This window comes from Lytechinus variegatus, chromosome 12 (genome assembly GCF_018143015.1).
Source record: "Lytechinus variegatus isolate NC3 chromosome 12, Lvar_3.0, whole genome shotgun sequence".
Taxonomy (NCBI): Eukaryota; Metazoa; Echinodermata; class Echinoidea; order Temnopleuroida; family Toxopneustidae; genus Lytechinus; species Lytechinus variegatus.
Window position 1 is genome coordinate 26,649,059 of NC_054751.1, and position 10,526 is coordinate 26,659,584.

Here is a 10,526-nt window from a genome sequence, read left to right on the forward strand (position 1 = left end):
TTTTCACATGACCATTATCCAGACCAGGGGCGGATTAAGGATTTTCCAAAAGGGGGGCACATTTTTTCCGATCAAATTTGACAAGCAAAAAAAAAGAAATAAAAGGTCTTTACTAACATTTTTACATTACAAATTTTAATTTTGTTTCTCAAAAGGGGCACGGCGGGCCGGCTGTGCCCCCCCCCCCTCCTCCTTGAATCAGCTATAGTGTTCCAGACGCATATCGCGAACACCTGTCCATTGAAAACATTTCCGTGAAAACATGATCAATAAGTATATTAGAGTCTGCGAAGTATAAGACTACGAAAATAATATTCTCGGACTTCGGATTGAGAAGAGCTCAGTATTTCGCGGAACAACAGGCAGGGGTCATAACAAAGCTCAGGGAAGATATGTTTTGTGTTCGTTCAACTGTGTAAAGCTCCTATTATGAATTTGGATCGCCTTGCAATGTATTGCGAAATTTGGGGATTCCTATTCAATTGACGGATATTTAGTCGCATTTTCTGCATTGTGAAATCGATTTAAACGACGTTAGACGGTGAACTTGCCCCGGGCATTGTTCGTTTGGTTTTCTTCAAGATCACACTTGCCACTCACTGACTCTGCAGTGTAGGTCACACAACACAGATTGCACAGGTGCCTGGCTATAGCTGGAACGGATCGTCTTTGAATCCTCGTTTTCTTGCTCCTTGATCTTCAGCTACACCTTTTCTCGATATCTCATCCGCGAACCCTGCAACATCAAAGGAACACGGTGAGTTATACTGATTTGGCTCTTATTTTTCAACATTTTCATCTATTGCTATTATTAAATACTAGTCTAGTCCGTAGCTCAAAAGTCGATCGAGAAATAGAGTATGCCTATCAAGTGCATACTGCATATTAGACCAAAAGCTTCGGTCTCTGTTATGTTGGTTGTTCAGCTGAACTTCGTTGGCTTCACTCACCAATTAAAAAATTAAAAAAATTTAAAAAACTCCTCGAAACAGACGGCTGCCAGCTGTCTAACTGCATATATACCAAGGTAGAGAGTGGGCTTTTAAACAAATTTTATACAGCATACAAGTATGTTACACCAACCTGGTCCGATGGACAGTACACAGATGATGATGATGATGATGATGATGATTACAATGAAACTATTTTATGCAACATACTTTGACCAGGATTTTTGGAGGGAGAACTGTACCCAATTCAATTTCAATTTACTTATATATACAGACATTGAGGCATGTACAATATATGATATTTTTCTATAAGTGAAACAAAACAGAGTATGTATATATTGTATATATATATATATATAATAACCTCGTTCGTAGGATGAGTGATGTATATAAGAAAAATATCAAACTTTATGAAATAAAATTCTAAGAAATTGGGAGGGATCCACTATAAAGCAGTGCTTGTATTGTGTGGACCCCTCTAAATAGGGGTCCACACACTAGCTGTCCTATACCTATAAATCTTATTTGAGGTATTATAGCTGCCATGGGTGTGCATGGGAGGGGGGGGGGTTGAGAGAGAAAGAGGCGTCTTATCTGCCTTCAAAATAAATGAAATTCTTCGTGAGAGTTTGCCTTGAGAAAATACAAGAAATCCTCAATCCTTGAAATATATACAGACTTAAAACTTCTTTTTGTAAATACTTTTCGTAATGTGTTGCTTTTATCAGCTTGTCACCTATGAATTCGCGTTATTTAAGTAAATTATAGCATGTCTGATGATAATTAAGCAAGGTTAACCCTTGTCGCCTTGCCATACACCCCTAGTTTACTATATTTTTGTTGAGGTTAAATGTAGGCCTATTTTTATCTTATTCATGGGTTATACGGCTATATATATTGTACTCCCTTTTTATATAGCCTAGGGAGACATTGAAAAACAAGCACCATTTATCGTTATAAGCACTATTGTTGAAATACAGTATACACAGGAAAGGGAACATTTCGTCGGGGATATGCAACAGCCGATTTCGTTTTCGACGTGCTATCATGCATGTCTAGCTAGTCTACAGCACAGACTTAATGCTTTTCAGTAATTCTTAAAGTCTGAAGGATTGAGACTAAAATCTATTAAAGGGATGGTCCGGGCTGAAAATATTTATATCTTAATACATAGAGTAGAATTTACTGAGCAAAATGCCGAAAATTTCATCAAAATCGGATTACAAATAAGAAAGTGATTGAAGTTTAAAGTTAAGTAATATTTTGTGAAAACAGTCGTCATGAATATTCATTAGGTGAGCTGATGATGTAACATCTCCACTTGTTCTTTTGTATTTTATCATATGAAATTAGGTTTATTCAAATTTTTTCCTCTGAGAATTAGAAGAATTTGATTGACAACTGATTTAGTGCATTACATATTTATTGCTGCAACTGATTTCATTATAAGGGAGACATATTATTCACACAAGTATGAAATAATGAAAAAATATGATTTCATGTAATAACATATGAAAACAGAAAGTGGAGATGTGACATCATCAGCTCACCTAATGAATATTCATGACGACTGTTTTCACAAAATATTGCTAAACTTTAAACTTCAATAACTTTATTATTTGTTTTCCGATTTTGATGAAATTTTCGGCATTTTGCTCAGTGAATTCTACTCTATGTGTTAAGATATATATATTTTCAGCCTGGACCATCCCTTTAATAATTAGAGATTTGAAGTCTAGTCTTCACTCTAGACATGGTATGTAAAAGCATGCTTAAAGGACAAGTCCACCCCAACAAAAACTTGATTTGAATAAAAAGAGGAAAATTCAACAAGCATAACACTGAAAATTTCATCAAAATCGGTTGTAAAATAAGAAAGTTATGGCATTTTAAAGTTTCGCTTGTTTTCAACAAAATAGTTACATGTATATGAACGAGCCAGTTACATTCAAATGAGAGAGTTGATGACATCACTCTCTCACTATTTCTTTTGTATTTTATTATATGAAATATGAAATATTTTCATTTTCTCGTCATTGTCAAGTGAAATGAAGTTTCATTTCTCCCTGAACGCGTGGAATTCCTTTATTCTAACATTTTGTGCTTCAGGCAAGGAGATCCTAATCGTCAAATTCGTAAAAATTGAAATATTGTATAATTCAAACAATAAAAAACAAAAGAAATAGTGAGTGAGTGACATCATCGACTCTCTCATTTGGATGTAACCGGCTCGTTCATATAACTATTTTGTTGAAAATAAGCAAAACTTTGAAATGTCATAACTTTCTTACTTTACATCCGATTTTGATGAAATTTTCAACGTTGTGCTTGTCTGATTTTTCTCTATTGATTCAAATCAAAATTTTTCTGAGGTGGTCTTGACCTTTAAAGTGTCAAATTTTAGTCTGTGCTTGCCGACTTTTGCACGTCAGCGTTGACCTCAATACCCGCCTCGTTCTGTATATCAACAAACACAGCTGACTCATTTACATACAATTGAGGCTGTGGGTTTCCCTTCCGTTATCCGCACTATAGTCTCCGGTCAAGCATTTCCTTGTTAATTAAATCTTGTAATTGTGTTCGGCCTGACTTTATAACCGCATTTTTATATTTTCTGTCCAGTGGCGTAACTGCGGGGGGGGGGGCACGTGCCCCCACCCAATCGTCTGTCCCCCTCCCCCCCCCCACAAAAAAAAAGCGGGAGAAAAGGAAAAAAAGCGGGAGAAAGGAAGAGAAACGTAGTGGGAAAGAAGATATTGCAATTTACATATTATGTCATATAAAATTACACGAGAATTGTTTCCATAGCTTCATGAAATATAATTTGCTCAGGGCATATGTGTTCATCGTTCCTGGTGCTCGTATATCCTGTCGTACTAAAACATTCCGTCAATATACACCAAATATATTTCCTCGCACTTCTTGTTCTTATTGTTTTATGTAGTGATATATGCTTCTTTTTAATAAAAACTTCAAAGTGATTGCCCCATTTTAAGGTCTGAATTTAAATCATTTCCTATCCGTGCTTACTTCTGCATTAGTGGATTGGTGAGATACGTCTGCTCTTCATGAATTTCTAAGATCAATCCTTAAAATGTCCTTTTTCTGATCTGAATATAAAAAAATTTCAGCTCGCGCTTCGCGATCGCATCATTTGGCTAGTGGAATACGTATGGTCTTACTGAATTCTAACAAGCCTTAGAAGTTAGAATGCCCGTCTTCAAGTATAAATTTCCTAAATTTTCAGCTCACGCTTCGCGCTTACAATATTTGATTAGTGAGATGTGTATGATTATGATTACAATAACTACAAAAAAGTGCTTCATGTGTTTAGATGTACAAAATAAAGCGCTTGGCACTCGCATTAGATGACAATGGTGAGATATGTATACTCTTTGGATTCCTAAAAATAGTCCTTATTTTATGCCCTTGTTTGGGGTCAATATATACCAAAAAAATCAGCTCTCGCTTCGCTCTGGCATTGTTTGATTAGTGAGATACATATCCATTCAATGAAACAGTTCTTAAAATTTTGTCTACTTTAGGTCAGCATACCTGGCAATGAGCGTGTAAGTGACTCAAAACTTTTGCTGGTGCCCCCAATGCCGTGACCCACGGTACGCCACTGTTTCTGTCATTTTATTTTATTCTCTGTTTTGTAATATTGATTGACGGTTTGGTCATTTCAGTGCCTTTCCAAGTTAAATCTTTATTAAACATAATGCTACCACCCCATATAAGATCCCTTTTAAGACCCTTCATTTTAAGACCAAAAATATACAAATGCAACTAATACTTTTGTGAGAAAATGTCCGATTTGGACGCAGAACTTGGCTGCATTTGAGCAGTGCTCAAATTGTATTCAGTGGCTCTAAATAGGCATTTTGATACACGTTTTGAGACATCCCCATGCTTGATTTTCCTAATGAAGATGAACTGAAAAAGTAGCTACTTGCATGATTAAAAGAAAGCGGAGAGAGAGGGGCGTGATTTCGCGGAGTATACAGCAAGTGAACATGTTTGTATTAATTTGATGTCTTTTAATGAAAGCAAACTTTAAGATAGAATTAACCTTCACTGTGTTGCATCCTCGATGGGATGGAACAAACTTCCTCTCACATTTCGACAATCTCCAACAATAATCGAAATCCGTAAAAAAATTTTTTCTATTTTAGGCAACAGTTCTGCCTTCAATGTTATATAATAATGTTTTTGTTTGTTTTTGTTTGAGTTAGGTATATTGAAATGATGAGAGCTTTGGGCCATCTTGGAAAAGTGCGTTATAATGCCGAATGACCAAAACAAGACTGGAGCAAGGGGGAGGGGGAGAGAGAGATGAGAGGGGGGGGGGTAAACAGCCCCTCGATCTTTGTGCTATACTTTTGTTTTTGTTTTCAAAGTGTATGCAAAGGTGGGGGGCACTTTAAGTTTCAAATTGCCATGACGCCGCAACAGATTGGGCCTATTATTTGGGCCGAAAAAAACTTACAGGCCTATATTTGTATGAATATTGTTCCATTAAGTGATCATTTTAAAGATGAATTTTAGCCTTGAATTGAAACGGGTGCTTGAGTAATATACTTGATCGTCCCACCCCTTCCTCAGGTTCTTTCCTGCATTAAAAAAAAATATTACATAATAGTCATACATCCTTTTGTCTTTTATTAATAAAACAGATAAATTATGCCTGAGAAGCAGGACACTGTGAAAACCATCACCATGGACAACATCAGTCACGCGAATGTTGATAATAATGACAGATTAAACGCAAGGAATATGCAAATAACACAGTCGTTGAGACGAAATGAAGGAGAGGGAAACATTGACAGCGTCCAACTCTCGAGACAGAACAGTAAATCAGTAACGAAGAACGAACGGTCAAGCGCCAACTACGATGGATGGGGGCCAGTCTTTAAATCAAGGCGGGATTTCGTCGACATGCATCTTTTTTGATTTCTCGACAACCCAGATTTACAACCGGTTGATTTTAAAGCACCAGTTTTTGACAACGAAGACAAATACAATTTAGCAAGTCTTTTGAATAAAGAAAACTGCAATTTTTCGAAGCGTGATGCCACAAAATGATGGGTACAGAGGAAGGATCCGGCGATGCAGACCAATTCGTACCGTCATCGGAATTGCTTCTACTTCTAGAATGGAAAGAGTTTTAAAGATGCAGAAATCAGATCTGACATAATATTCAGACATGAGGTGATGCTGAAAACCATCTATATGCCGCAATATGACGTAGTTACTTGCCTGTGATCTGAACTTTTTCCTTGATCTCATTTCATGCATGGGGCCATGTATCATTCAAATGAAATTAGTGAAATATAATGGGACAAGTGCATGTTCGTGTATTAGAGAATAATTTTTACCTTTTCACAAATTTGTATGAATTGAAGGTAAGTTTGAAGAAATGGAGGGATAAATTATTTAATCGCACAGTATTTTAATCTTTTTGACACAATGTGCATGTAAATATTTCAATGTATTTGCCTATATTAGGCATTTTTAATGCTAACTTGATCTTTTTAGAAACTGTAAGATTAGTTATTTCTACCAAAGGATATGGACCAAATGATATATAGGACAAGTCATACATGTATATATAGGCCTATATGATATTGCCTTCCAAGTTCCAACAAATTATTGGGACTTTTTGTGAAAGTCAATTTCAAGTACTGATACTAATAATATATTCTATGATATTATATTCCATGATAAGTTGCTGCAAAAATAATTCAGTGTTGTGTTAAATGCCACGGACTTCAATTGCCAAAAGTCCAGCATGCAGGGACTCCCTGGTATAAGTAATAATAAAAGAATACTTTTTAATTGGGGAATGTTTTGTAGGAAGTTTGCAACAATTTGATACATTATCCACTCTCCCCAAAGCTTCTCAACAAAGCTTTTTTATGGATTCAGCCGAATTTGATAGGCAATTTCTGTAATATGAAAAATCAATTCACCGTAATTTAGAGTATCCTACCAAATACTTGCAATAATTGAACAAAATGTCTTGGAGGTTAACTCCAATTTACACAGTTTTAATGTGTTTTTTAGATGTATATAGCAGTCATATTGTTGTCAAACACAGTAAGGTCGTTCAATGGATAGAATGTCAAATATTTTGTTTTAAAAAATCGATTATTCGAAGTAGTGCTAATCGGTTTTTTTTCAAAGAAATGTTTTAATTTTGAATGACGTGTAAAAGAAATGTGCTAAATACCTTTATGTCCATTTTCTTTTTCATTCGCAATAGGCCTAAAAAAATACTGAAAATGAAGAATTTATTAATGATTCCAGATTAATCTATAAGAGTAATATTTTATCCTAACGGTGGTATATTCTTAATGTGACTCGAATTGTATCCTTCCAAGTATATCCCGTTTTTTTTTTAAAGTAACATGGATCTGTTGGAGTGATTTTTTATTTGTGTTTAAATATATAATTTTGCTTGAATCTTCTCGATGTAATTAAGCGCAACTTTCTCTGATCTATTGTTGGAATAAGCTTGTTCATTTATGTACCTACATTAGTCAATGCCTACTTTCAAGCACTATATAAACAGCGCCATCTTTGATGAAAATTGTACAACTAATAAAGAAAAAATGATATAGCATTCCTCTTCAGCGTCATCTTCACGACCAGCGCCTTAGCCATCCACATTAAAATTTCTTACAGCATAATTAATCAATGCATATAGTTTCCATTCAGAGAATTATTTAAAAAACTCAAAATGAAAAAAAATAGTTTATTTGCAAGTAGATATCTGATTAGATTTTAATTTATTTTGTAGTTGAACCGAAATGGGAACGTCTATAAATAATCTATTCATAATGTTCTGGTGGTGTTAAGATTACAGAATGAATGGAATCAATTACTGATGAACATTTTCCCGATTCGTACACTAACCCTCTGAAAATATAAAATGTTAAATCAACGTTTGAAAGATTGGAGGAGTTACAAACTTTCTAGATGTTGTGTTAACAACTTTAAACGGTTCGACTCAACACTTAAAACGTTGAATTCAGCTTTATGCACGTGGTTAGATACATGTATAACATTTGGGAAAGGTTGTCACTCCAACTGAAAAATGTTGATTGAGCTTTTAATTTTTAGAGTGTTTTTTAATTCATTTATTTCATTATGACTTGTTTACTTTCATATAGTCTTTCAATGGTTCTGACGAAATATTCGTAATTGTCTCCATGTAGGTTCCTTTTTCCTTCAATACGATATTTTTAGTCAACGTAGAACGCAGTAAACGGTTAAATTTCGTTATCACGTCAGAGGCTGCCCCAGTTCCGATTTTTATTTTTCAATATTCTTCTCTTTTTCAAGACTGATTATCACTTAGACCGTCTTTATGTCAAAATTATTAAACATCGGAAAGATGTGGTTTCAGGTCATTGCGTGTTCTTTACCCAAATTGTAAGTAAACTCTCCAATTAGGGGTGTCCTTTAATATTGATTGGGCGATGATATACTTGAGCTCAACTTCGGGCGTGGGCGACTATTTCGATTTTTTTCCCCTTTCTTTTTATGATGTACGCATTGTGAAGAATTCTTTCAAATAAAATGTACTATATAAACGATGTGTTCACAAGACAATGTATCATAACGTTTACACACGTGAATAAACTATAAATTATCCCAATATTACTTCTCTATTCGTTAATGAGTTCATTTATTTACGTTTTACATTAAAATAAGGGTGATGTCGAACAGAAACCAAACCTATACACTTGCATTTATGATTGCATTTATGAGCACCGAAAATGCGACAGTAATTATTGCATTTGATTCATTTGCAAACGTGTATATGTATAGGGTATTTGTCCAGCGCACATATCCACCATGTCCACCGGTGCACAAGGCGCTCCTATGTCGGATGCTTACAGCTCTCTTGGGGAATTACTTCCTGCCGTATCCATTAACCTCACCTGGGTTGAGTTCAGCATTTTTCGGATCAATTTCTTGCTGAACGAAATTACGCCATGGCTGCATGGGATTCGAACCCACAAACATCTGTTTTATATTCCGGATACTAATCCAACTGGGCCACAACGCCTGTCTTATCGCTTATTGCCAATTTTCTTGGCCCCTAATTTATTGTTGGGGGGTAGGGGATATGCCTCTTGAAAAACAGCAGGACTCGAATCATACAGCTGCTTTATCCTCAAAACTAAAACAAGGAATCGACTTTCGAATTATTCGATCTGGGTAGCCCCATTTCTTAAACTCAAAGATCGATTGCCATCAATATAATATATAATTTAGATAAAGTTTGCAGAATCCCTCATGCGATTGTCCTTTAAAGACATATAAATGCAAATTACACAAATTTAATGAGTTTAAAATAATAAATCACGCTCACCTTATTGTTCCCTTGTGGCGCGATGACAAAAAAAGTTTACTCATTATTATGATTGGTATGAATAATCACCACAGGCGATTATCCCAGGGATAAAGGGGGATGGTGGGCGGGGACATGTCCCAAGGGGGTCGTCAGGTAATCATCCCCTCGGATTTTAGAGCTTTATTTTTGTTTATTCTATGTGCAACATGAAATATGAACCAATCACTTCTATATGATTGTTTTTCGACGGAGAGTCTATTTTTGTAGAAAAATTACTATTTTTTTTTTCAATTTAAATTTCGCGACATTTTTTAAACTCACTCAAAATCTAACTCCGGAACCTCAAATGCAGATTGGGGCCGCCCCATCCCCTCATTAAATAAAATCGCAGCCACTGATATTGCATGTATCCTCGAGGTTATCAATGATTATATTCCTTCTGAGACTAATTGAAATGGAGTAAACAACATATTAAGAGAAGGAACCGGGCGATGGAAGATATAAGTTGTAACATAAGAGAATAGAGATAATGAATGCCGAAGCGTGGATAATGACCCATCATTATATCCAACGAATTGAGCGCCACTATTTACATAATTATCACCACGATACTGTCATAATCGTCACCTTCATCATCGTCGTTGTTTTTCTAACAGTCCATATGGAAGCAAAACAGTCTGATAACATAATGATATAATTTTCTAGGGGTTCCTGTGACGAGGAATTGATTCATGACATAAGTGATTTTTTAAGTAAATGTGATCATCGTAATTAGCATAATGAGCTTGTTAGTATAAGGGTAATATATATGTATCTGCGAATGTCCATCCAGAACAGCCCCCCCCCAAAAAAAAAAAATGAATAAAGAAATAAATAAAATAAATGAAATAAAATGAAATAAATAATAAAATAAAATAAAAATAAAAACAATAATGAATAAAACGTAGATAACGCAGCCATCTATCGTTTTTAGGGCGAGGAATTCGTTTATGTCGTAATTTTTTCCACTTTAAGCAATGATAGCATTGTATTTCGCAAAATTAGCATAATGAGCTAATTAACATAATAGGTGCAATACATATATATATATATATATATATATATATATATATATATATATATATATATATATATATATATATATATATATATATATATATATTCCTTTGTCAAAGTATTGTCTACAACGGCCAGAAAACATGAATAATGCA

General features: G+C 34.9%; 2 long non-coding RNA genes across 2 annotated transcripts; one reads left to right on the forward strand and one right to left on the reverse strand.

Annotated features, from left to right (window-relative positions):
- Positions 1-241: 241 nt before the first annotated feature.
- Positions 242-6,376, forward strand: LOC121424961. Its single transcript, XR_005971461.1, has 2 exons — positions 242-757; positions 5,627-6,376. It is a non-coding gene; the product is annotated as an uncharacterized LOC121424961 (long non-coding RNA).
- A 747-nt stretch (positions 6,377-7,123) lies between these two features.
- Positions 7,124-10,149, reverse strand: LOC121424962. Its single transcript, XR_005971462.1, has 2 exons — positions 8,316-10,149; positions 7,124-8,282 (listed from the first exon to the last, which is right to left on the reverse strand). It is a non-coding gene; the product is annotated as an uncharacterized LOC121424962 (long non-coding RNA).
- Positions 10,150-10,526: the final 377 nt, after the last annotated feature.